Below are 12,009 nucleotides of genomic sequence, written 5' to 3'. Positions count from 1 at the left end.
TTTCGCTGCTTTCCCAGGAGCATTAGCACGAAGCTGAATAGGAAATGGAGCAGCTGGGATTTGAACTGATGTTTATAAGGGATGCCAGCATCACAGGTGATAGCTTAACCCACTACACCACCACACTGGCCTCAGGTATTTACTTTTATATTGATGAATATGTTTACTTAAAAAAATTCATTAATTTATTTGAAAGGCACGGTGAAAGAGAGAGAAGGTGAGTGAGAGAGAGATATCTTCCATCTTCTGGTTCACTCCTCAAATGCCCATAACAGTCAGGGCCAGGCAGAAGGCAGGAACCGGGAACTCCATCCAAGTCTTCCATATGGGTGGCAGGGATCCAAGTACTTGAGCCATTATCTGCTGCCTCCCAGGTGCATTAGCAGGAAGTTGAATTAGAAGCACACAGTAACCAGGACTCATACCAGGCACTCTGATATGCATGCATCCCAAGAGGCAGCTTAACCCACGGACATCCTGATGAATATGTTTTTATTCTTTGATTTCTCAGCTTTACAACCAGGAATGGCTGTTCGAATTTATCAAATTCTTTTTTGGTATCTAATGAGGTGGTCTTTTATCTTTTTAAATCACATCGAACCAGTTAATGTAATTGACTTATTTATACTGAACTACTCCTGCCTTCCTAAATTAAAACTTTTTTATGATATATTGTTGACTTAAAGCACTGATAGTTTTGATCAGCTAATAATTAGATCTATAACTAAATTTGTAGGTGACAATGACTTTTTATTATCTTCATCAGATTTTGTTACAAGTATCATCAACAACCTTCCAAAATTATCTGAAAAATTGTCCTTTTCTGTATTTTGAAATAATTTAAATAACACAATTGTTACTATTTCCTGAAAATATGAAAGAATTCATGATTTAAAATCAGTTTGAGGGCAGGCATTTGATGTAGTGGTTAGATGTTCCTTAGGATGCCCCTATTCCATATCAGAGTGCCTGAGCATAAGTTCCAGCTCCTCTTCCAATTCCAACTTCCTGCTAATGTGCACTCTGAAAGGCAGCAGGTGATGGCTCAAGTAGTTGGGTCCTTGCCACTCATGTGAGAGACCTGGATTGCATTCTCACCTCTCAGCTTCCATCCCGGTCATTGCAGGCATTTGGGGAATATACCAGTGATTGAGGGCTGTTTGACACTCTCCCTCACTCTTGCTCTTGCTCTCTCTCCTCTTCTCAAATAGATATTAAAATCAGGATTTTTTTTTGTGGTCTTTAAAAAAAGTTTTCAAAAGAATTTACTTCTATGACTATTCTGTTTATTTTGTTGCTTTTTGAGACAATTTTGAATTTAAAGTATCCTAGCAAAGGGTCTACATTTTCTGATTTTTAATGGCATACAATATGCATACTATTTTCTAATAGCTTAGAAAGCCTACTGACATCTATTTTTTATCATTACTTATTGTATAATTTTTTTAAAGATTTATTTTATTTATTTGAAAGACAGAGTTGCAGAGGTAGAGACAGAGAGAGGTCTTCCCTCTGCTGGTTCACTCCCCAGGTGGCCGCAACTGGCAGAGCTGCACCGATACAGAGCCAGGAGCCAGGAGTTTCTTCCAGGTCTCCCACATGGGTGCAGGGGCCCAAGGACTTGGGCCATCTTCTACTGCTATCCCAGGCCACAGCAGAGAGCTGGATCGAAAGTGGAGCACCCGGGACTAGAACCAGTGCCCATGTGGGATGCCAGCTCTTCAGGCCAGGGCTTTAACCCACTGTGCCACAGCGCCGGCCCCTATTGTATAATTTTGTTTTCTTTTTTTCTAGGTCAGTCTTGCAAGGTTTTATATAGTTGTTTTACTTTTTGTAAAAGGAAGCCATTGATTTTACTAACTGTATCCATCTCTAAGTATTAAAAATTTATATATTTATTTCTGCCTCATTTAAATCGATTTTCACTATTTTAATTTTCCACTTCTTTTTCTAGTTCAGCTTTTTAAATTAATTATATTTATATGTTTTCAATCTTCTTTAATGATAAAATAATTTAATGCTGTGGGTTTTCTTTTGAGTATGATTTTTACTATAACTTGTAAGTTATGACCATTTTCCATAGCTTTCCTCTTGATGCTTAAAAATTCATACCTGTTTATTGATAATTTCTAGTGTTATTTTGAAATTGTGACAAGGCAATGTAGCATATTATAATTTAGAAGTTTTTAGCTTTTCTTTGGGATGGTTTAATTTTCTTTTTTTGACAGGCAGAGTTAGACAGTGAGAGAGAGAGAGACAGAGAGAAAGGTCTTCCTTTCCATTGGTTCACCCCCCAAGTGGCCAATACGGCTGGTGTATTGTGGCTGGCGCGCTGCGCCAATCTGAAGCCAGGAGCCAGGTGCTTCCTCCTGGTCTCCCATGCGGCTGCAGGGCCCAAGGACCTGGGCCATCCTCCCCTGCCTTCCCGGGCCACAGCAGAGAGCTGGACTGGAAGAGGAGCAACCAGGACAGAATCCAGCACCCCAACCGGGACTAGAACCTGGTGTGCCGGCGCCGCAGGCGGAGGATTAGCCTAGTGAGCCGCGGTGCCGGTCCGGGATGGTTTAATTTGTGGATGTGTTTCAAATACATTTAAGAAAACAATGATTTCGGCATCTAAAATTCTTTATATTTGTTAAAAACAAGCTTTCAGTATACTATTTAAATATTTATGTATTACATGTTTCATTCTCATCAAATTATAAGAGTGGTATATTAAAACTTCTAATATGATTGCAGTTGTGTGAAATGATATATTTCTAGTAGTTATTCTTAAACAGCTGTGCTCCTGTGTAGTTCTGTAGATAAAAGTTAGAGGTCATGTTATCTTCTTTGTATTTCATCCTTAATCATTATTAAATGTCCCTGTATCATTTAATACTTTTGGCTTATAGTTAACTTTGAGAGGAATACAGCCTTCTTGTTTTCATTTTAATTGAATTTCTTTGGTATATTTTGACCATATTTTTATGAGTAACTTTTTATATGGCCATTTATTTTAGGCATTCCTCTGGTAATAGCAGTATTTTTTAAAGATTTATTTTATTTATTTGAAAGACAGAGTTGCAGAAGTAGAGACAGAGAGAAGTGCCTACCACTGCCCCTGGCAAGGGCCAAAGCCAGGAGCCAGGAAACTCAGTCTAGGTCTTCCACATTGGATGACAGTGACCCAAATTCCTGATACATCACCTCAGGGTATGAATTAGCAGAGGCTTGAGTCAGGAGCTAGAGATTGGTATTGAACCCAAGTATTCTGATAGAGGATATGAGCATCTCAGTGGGTAGCTTAATTGCTAGGCCAAATGCCTGCCCCTCGAGAAATATTTCTTCACAGAAAGCATTACTTTCTGACCGCATGACAAAGAAAGGTTTGTGTTTAACTATAAGTTTATTAGTTTCATTGGTCATCATTTGTTTTCTTTGTTTTATCTTCTCTTTGAGACAGATTTAATACTAATTTAGCTGGAATACATCAGTGTGCATTTTTAACCTGTTGCAAGATTTTGGATAATAATTTTACTGTAATTTACTTCATCAATTTAAAAATATTTCTAAATAAATTACAGATATATTTTACCTGTACATAATTTCTGCAGGCATCACTAATAAAAGGGAATTTTTTCTACAAAACAATGTCATTAAATTTTTAGCTATTCTGAATAATGATGCTGTGAACACTCATGTACAAGTTTTTGTGTAAATATGTTTTCAGTTTTCTTGGGTCTAAGGAACAGAATTGCTGAGGTGTCTGATAATTTTAGAAAGCATTAATTAATTATATTTATTTATTTCTGAAGCAGAGAGACAGCAAGAGAGGGAAACAGATACTTGTGTGTGTATGTGTGTGTGTGTGTGTGTGTGTGTGTGAGAGAGAGAGAGAGAGAGAGAGAGAGTTCCTCAGATACTCGCAATGGTAAGAGTTGGGCCAGGGCTGAAGCCTGGAGCTGAGAACTCAATCTAGAACTACCATATGGGTGTCAGAAACCTAATTATTTTGCTATCACCACTGCCTACCAGGGTTTTCATTATTAGCTGAAAGCTGGGGTCAGGAACTGGAGCTGGAAATCAAACCCAGGCACAATATGGGATGTCGCATATGGGCATCTTAACCTATGTGTTAACCACTAGACTAAATGCCACCAACCCTTCTCCAGCCTCAAAGAAATATCTTATAATTCTCCATCTAACCCTTTGAAAAATTTTCCAAAATGACTGCAGCATTTTACATTCCCACCAGCAGTATGTGAACATTCCAACTGCTCACCATCTACAAGACATGGAATTGTTATTTTGACTATAGCCATCCTAGTGGGTGTGAAGTGGTATCTCATTGTGGTTTTGACTTGTATTTCATTGGTCGCTGATGGTATTAAGCATCTTTTTATGTGTCTTTTGTTCATTTGTGTATTTTTTCTTGAGAAATGTTTATTCATGTTCTTTGTCCATTTAAAAATTGGATTTGTCTTTTTATTATTCAGTTGTGATAGTTCTTTTATAAGTCCCTTTTCACATATATGATTTGCAAGCATATTTTTCTCATTCTGTGGGTCTTTACTTTGTTGTTTGTTTCCATTGAGGCCCAAAAGATTTTTGATAATATCCAATCTATCTGTCCTTTATTTTGTCACTTGTGATATTGATATCCAAGCTTAGCAATCATTGCTTAACTGATGGTCATAGAGATTTGCATTTATTTTTCACTTGTAACTTGTAAGAGTTTTAGGGTTTTTAGCTGTTACATTTAGATATGTGGTCCTCATTGAGTCAATTTTTGTGTATGATGTTGAGCAGCCATTCAATTTCATTCTTTTGCATATGAATATCCATTTGTCACAGCACCATTTGCTGAAAAGACTATTCCTTTTCCATTGAACTGTCTGATTTTCAAAATAAATAAATCTTTTTAAAAAAGACCATATCTTTGGTAAATATAATTTTGTCACTTCCTTTCTAATCTGGATGCCTTTTATGTCCTTTCCTTGTCCAATTGCCCTAGTTAGAATTCCAATAAAGTATTGAATGGAACTGGCAAAAGCAGACCATATTTGCTTGTATCTGATCATAGAATGAAAACATTTAGTCCTTCAGCTATAAGTGTTATATTAGCTGTGTTTCTCCTTAGCTTTTTTTTTTCTTTTTTTGACAGGCAGAGTTAGACAGTGAGAGAGAGAGAGAGACAAAGATAAAGGTCTTCCTTTCTGTTGGTTCACCCTCCCAAATGGCTGCTACGGCTGGCGCGCTGCGTCGATCCGAAGCCAGGAGCCAGGTGCTTTTTTCTGGTCTCCCATGCAGGCGCAGGGCCCAAGCACCTGGGCCATTCTCCACTGCCCTTCCTGGGCCACAGTAGAGAGCTAGACTGGAAGAGGAGCAACCAGGACAGAATCCAGTGCCCCAAGCAGGACCAGAACCCAGGGTGCTGGCGCCGCAGGTGGAGGATTAGCCAAGTGAGCCGTGGTGCTGGCCATCTCCTTAGATTTTTAATTATTATTTTTGTTCCCAATGAAACCTTTTATTTAGGGAGAACAAATTTCGTAAGTACAACCAATGAATATAGTGACTCTTCTCACCATACTCACCCTCCCACCCCCACTCCCACCCCACCTCCTCCTCCCTCTCCCATTCCTAGTCTTATTTTCCACTAAGACCCATTTTCCATTAACTTTATACACAGAAGACCAACTCTATACTAAGTAAAGATTTCAACAATTTACACACACACACACACACACGAAAAGAAAATGGTTTGAGAACAAGTTTTCCAGTTAATTCTCATAATACAACTCATTGAGGACAGAGGTCCTGCATGGAAGTAAGTGTACAGTGACTCCTGTTGTTAATTTAACAATTAACACTCTTATGTATGATGTCAGTGATCACCCAATGCTCTTGACTTGAACAGCCAAGTCTATGGAAGCCTTTTGAATCCACAATTTCCATCAGTATTTAGACAAGGCCATAAGCAAAGTGGAAATTCTCTCCTCCCTTCAGAGAAAAGTGCATCCTTCTTTTATGGCCCCTTCTTTCCACTGGGATCTCACTCACAGAGATCCTTCATGTAGATCACTTTTTGCCACAGTGTCTTGGCTTTCCATGCCTGAAATGCTCTCATGGGCTTTTCAGCAAGACCAGAATGCCTTAAGCACTGATTCTGAGGTTAGAGTGCTATTTAAAATGATTGCCATTCTATGAGTCTGCTGTTTGGACTGTTTCCCATGTTGGAATGTTCTCTCCTTTTTAATTCTATTAGTATTACCAAACATTTGATTTTATTTATATGATCCCTTTAAGACTTAATACTACCTATATGATCACTTTAACACTTAAGATGGCAATCTTACCACCCAGCTTAATGGGATTTGTGGTCCCTTGGCAAGTTTTTAAACTGTACCCTTAGAAATAAGTCCATGGAAATTTATGCAGAACTATATAGCTTTACAGTTACAAACTTCCTCCTCACTCTCTTATTCCCATTCTTATTTTTACTAAGATCTATTTTCAATGACTTTATACACATATGATTAACTCTATGTTAAGTAATGAGTTCAATAAATAATATGAAGAAGAAAAAAAAACTGTTTCTCAACAGTCAAGAGAAGGACTGTTCAAGTCATTGCTTCTCAAGTATCAATTTTATTTCTACAGATTTCCTTTTAGGTGCTCTATTTGTTATCATGGATCAGGGAGAATATATGGTATTTGTCCCTTTGGACTGGCTTATTTCACTAACTGTGATGCTTTCCAGATTCATCCATTTTGTTGGATGACTGGATTTCATTTTTTTTTTACTGTTGTATAGTATTCTATAGAGTACATATCTCATAATTTCTTTATCCAGTCTTCAGTTGATGGACATTTAGGTTGATTCCATGTCTTAGCTATTGTGAATTGAGCTGCAATAAACATGGAGGTGCAGATAATGCTCTTATTTGCTGATATAATTTCCCTTGGGTAAATTCCCAGGAGTAGGATGGCTGGGTCACATGGCAGGTTTATATTCAGATTCATGAGGTATCTCCTTACTGTCTTCCATAGTGGTTTTAACAGTTTGCATTCCTACCAACAGTGGATTACGGTACCTTTTCCCCAACATCCATGCCAGCATTTGTTGTTTCTTGATTTCTGTATGAAAGCCACTCTAACTGGGTGAGGTGAAACCTCATTGTGGTTTTGATTTGTATTTCCCTGATGGCTAGTGTTCCTGAACATTTTTTCATGTGTCTGTTGGTCATTTGGACTTACTCTTTTGAAAATGTCTGTTTAAGTCTTTTGCCCATTTCATAACTGGGTTGTTTGTTTTGTTATTGTGGAGTTTCTTGATCTCTTTATATATTCTGGTTATTAATCCTTTATCAGTTGCATAGTTTGCAAATAATTTCTCCCATTCTGTTTGTTGCATCTTCACTTTCCAGACTGTTTCTTTTGCAGTTCAGAAGCTCATCAATTTGATGTAATCCCACTTGATAATTTTGGCTTTGATGGCCTGTGTCTCTGCAAGAACTCTTTGCCTGTGTCAATGTCTTGAAGGGTTTCCCCAATACTCTCTAATAGTTTGATGGGATCAGGTCATAGATTTAGGTCTTTAATATATTTTGAATGGATTTTTGTGTAAGGTATAAGGTAAGGGTCTTACTTCCTACTTCTGCATGTGGAAATCCAGTTTTCCAAGAACCATTTGTTGGAGAGACTATCCTAGCTCCAGGGAATGGTTTTAGCTCCTTTGTCAAAGAACAGTTGGTTGTAGATGTATGGATTGATTTCTGGTGTTTCAATTCTGTTCCATTGGTCTATACGTCTGCTTTTGTACCTGTACCAGGCTGTATGATTATAACTGCCCTGTAGTATGTCTTGAAATCTGGTACTGTGATGCTTTCTTTTTGTTGTATAAAATTGCTTTAGCTACTCGAGGTCTCCTGTGTTTCCATATAAATTTCAGCATCATTTTTTCTAGATCTGAGAAGAATGTCTTTAGTATTTTGATTGGTATCACATTAAATCTGTAGATTGCTTTAAGAAGAATGATATTGATTCTCCTAATTCCATGAAAATGGAAGATTTTTTTCATTTTTTTTTGTATTTTCTATTTCTTTAAGATTTTGTAATTCCCATCATAGATATCTTTGACATCCTTGGTTGAATTTATTCCAAGGTATTTGATTTTTTTGGTAGCAATTGTTAATGGGATTGATCTTAGAAGTGCTTTCTCAGCCATAGCATTGTCTGTGTATACAAAGGCTGTTGATTTTTGTGTACTGATTTTTATGTCCTGCTACCTTACCAACTTTCTATGAGTTCCAATAGTGTCTTGTTGGACTCTTTTGAATCCCCATATATAGAATCATGTCATCTGCAAATAGGGATAGTTTGACTTCCTCTTTCCCTATTTGTATCCCTTTGATTTCTTTTTCTTGCCCAATGGCTCTGGCTAAAACTTCCAGGACTATACTGAATAGCAATGGTGAGAGTGGGCCTCATTGTCTAGTACCAGATCTCAGTGGGAATGCTTCCAACTTTTCTGCATTCAATAGGATGCTGGCCATGGGTTTGTGATAAATGCCTTGATTGTGTTGTGGAATGTTCCTTTTATAACTACTTTGCTTAGAGTTTTCATCATGAAATGGTGCTGTATTTTATCAAGTGCTTTCTCTGCATCTATTTAGATAATGATATGGTTATTGTTCTTCAGTTTGTAAATGTGATGTAGCACATTGATTGATTTGCAAATGTTGACCATCTCTGCATACCAGTGATATATATCACTTGGTCTGAGTGGATGATCTTTCTGATGTATTGTTGGATTCAATTGGCTAAAATTTTGTTGAGGATTTTTTTTGTTGAGGATTTTTTCATCTGTGTTCATCAGGGAAATTGGACTGTAGTTCTCTTTCTCTGTTGTGTCTTTTTTACTTTAGGAATTAAAGTGATGCTGGCTTCATATAAATAATTTGGGAGGATTCCCTGCCTTTCAATTGTTTCGAATAACTTGAGAAGAATTGGAATTATTTTTGCTTTGAATGTCTGGTAGGACTCAACAGTGAAGCAATCTAGTCCTGGGCTTTTCTTTGTTGGAGGGTCTTTATTACTGATTCAATTTCCATCTTGGTTATGAGTCTGTTTAGGTTTTCTAAGTCTTCATGGCTCAATTTAGGTTGGTTGTATGTGTCCAGGAATCTATCCATTTCTTCCAGGTTTCAGGGTTTGTTGGCATACAATTCTTTGTAGTAATTTCTGATTATTCTTTTTATTTCTGTTGTGTCGTTCCATTTCTATTTTCATCTCTAATTTTATTAATTTGGGTCTTCTCTCTTCTTTTTTATTTTTTTGGTTAGTTAGGCTAATGATGTGTCAATTTTGCTTATTTTTTCAAAAAAATCAGTTCTTGGTTTTTCTGATCCTTTTTATTTTTTTGTTTCAATTTTGTTTATTCTCTAATTTTAATTATTTCTATTGTCCTACTGGTTTTGTGTTTGGTTTGCTGTTGTTTTTCTAGATCCTTGAGGTGCATGGTTAGTTCATTTTTATTGGCACCTTTTCAATTTCTTGATGTAGGTACCAATTGCTATAACTTTTCCTCTTCACACTGCTTTTGCTGTATCTCATAAGTTTTGATATGTTGTGTTACCATTTTCATTTATTCCCAGAAAGTTTTTGATTTCTCCTATGACCTCGGAGCATGTTGCTCAGTCTTCATGTGTTTGCATATGTTCTAGAGATTCCGGAGTGTTGATTTCCAGCTTCACTCCATTGTTGTCTGAGAAGATGCATGGTATGATTTCAATTTTTTTAAATTTGCTGAGAATTGCTTTGTGGCCTAGTATGTGGTCATTCCTAGAGAAAGTTCCATGCACTGCTGAAAAGAATGTGTATTCTGCAACTGTAGGATGAAAAGTTCTGTTCTGTAGATATCTGTTAGGTCCATTTGGTCTATAGTTTTGATTAGCTCTGCTGTTTCCTTGATGATTTTCTGTCTGGTTGATCTGTCTATTGCTAAAAGTGGAGTATTGAAATCCACCATTACTACTCTTGCCATTCTCTCCTAGCCTGTAGGGTTTTTTTTTAAGGGAAAGGATTTATTGATGGGGGAAATCCGACAGATCAGAGGGAAGTGGTGAAGAAGGAAAAAGAGGATACATGTCTAAGAAGTAGGTCCTATTATTCTTTTGCCAGGGAGTGGGCAGTGAAGCAGGAGTAGTGAATCCCATTAGGATTGGGGTAGAGCTAATATCTGTGGTTGGCCATCTGGTCACCTGGCTTCCAGCGATGGCAATTGGGGCTAGATCCTAGGATGGTGTCCAGGAACGTGGATCATGCCACAGATAAGACTGAGACATTTCACTGACATTCCCCCCCCCTTTTGTTTTTTATAAAGCAAGTGCTGTATGGGACTACATCAGCCCCAAAAGTCCAGGACGGGTGGAGGGGTGACGATCTGTCTTTAGAGCCCCATGTGGGCTAGACTGGGTGTAGAACAAAGGACAGAGTCATTATTGGAGGACCTAAGAAGCTGCTGTCTAAGCCACGAATAAGTTTCCTAAATGAGATGCAAACAGAAACTGACAGAAGGGGCCTGACAATAATTAGGTGGGCTTTGAGGCCTTGCCAGTTATGAGGCCCAGACCTATCTATCTCTTCACATGGGGTACATTGTAAAGGAGGTGTTAACCTTGTGGAAGGCATCCTGTTAACTTCTATTACTTAGCTGGCCTGGGACGATAGCTGGCCAGGTAAAGGCATCTCTAACAGGAAATTCACAGTTCTGCCTACAATGTTGCTGACCCTACTTGGCTGTCTCCTCAGCAGTGGTGTTTACTTTGGAAGCTGTGCTGAGTGAAGGGCTTTTCAGTTTAGAGCCAACAAGATCTGTAGCTCTGACCTGAAGTCCTTAGACTACAGGGCAGTTCCATTTCCAGTGACCCAACTCTTGGCTGGCAGAGCTGCGAGGGCTCTTCATAAGCTGACTTCTGCTGAATCCCTGGCTTTCCATATAAACCAATGCAGTAGACTGGCCTATTGAGTCTCCTTGATGGCAGATCACTGTGCAAAATGTCCATTAATTGGCCTGCCACCTGTCTTTACATTGCTTCTTATGCCTAGCTTTCTCTTCTTCCTAGTTTTTGTTAAAGCAGACCAGATGATGCAAGTCAAGGGGGTGCTTAAGTCCCATTTCTAATCTTTGGTGGCCTAAACTAGAAGTCTATAGTCACAGGCATGTTCTGATAGTGATTTTTCTGTAAGATAGACAATGGCCATGAAGAAATCTATGTCCTCACTTTAAAGCTTTTTCTCCCTTTGATCTGAAAGGAAGGTTTTACCTGTTTTCTGTGTCCATGATGAAGTAAATTTAGCTGTGAAATTGTAATTTAAGCTCTCCTTTTGGCTATGCTATTGTTCCAGAAAAAGTTAGCCATCCTTTATAAGATCTAAAAATCAAACTGCACATCCTGGGGAGTACTTCACTATAGAGTCAGTTTCCCATCTAGAAGAGAATAGAGAAATGAGGGAACAAGTCAGGCTTCCCTGATCGATTACTGACAATAACAATATCAAATTAAAACTTAGCAAGCAATTTCAACCATTAAATAACAACTTATGAAAACATTTACCAGAAGGTCCAATGCCTTCTATAAATTTTAAGAATACATGTATTTGGAAACATCTCCTAAATATCTAATATGGTATAGCTTGTTTGACCAGCAAACTCAAGCACAAACCTATAAAAACATTTTATCACTCTACTTCTATTTGTTCTACTGAATTCTTTATTTCTAAGATTTCATTTTGATTTCTCTTTAAAATCTCAATTTCGTGGGGGAAAATTTCTTTCATGTCATGTACAGATTTCATTAGTTCGTGCATTTGCTTCTGATTACTTCTAAGTAATCCTATGATCAGTTTTTTGAATTCCATTTCTGGCATTTCTTCAATCTCATCATCTTCACAATCTAGTATTGAAGAGCTGTGTTCTTTTGAGGGCATCATGTTGTCTTCCTTATTCTTGTTTCTTGAATTGAT

Source organism: Lepus europaeus, chromosome X (genome assembly GCF_033115175.1).
Source record: "Lepus europaeus isolate LE1 chromosome X, mLepTim1.pri, whole genome shotgun sequence".
Classification (NCBI taxonomy): domain Eukaryota; kingdom Metazoa; phylum Chordata; class Mammalia; order Lagomorpha; family Leporidae; genus Lepus; species Lepus europaeus.
This window is presented reverse-complemented; position numbering follows the sequence as displayed.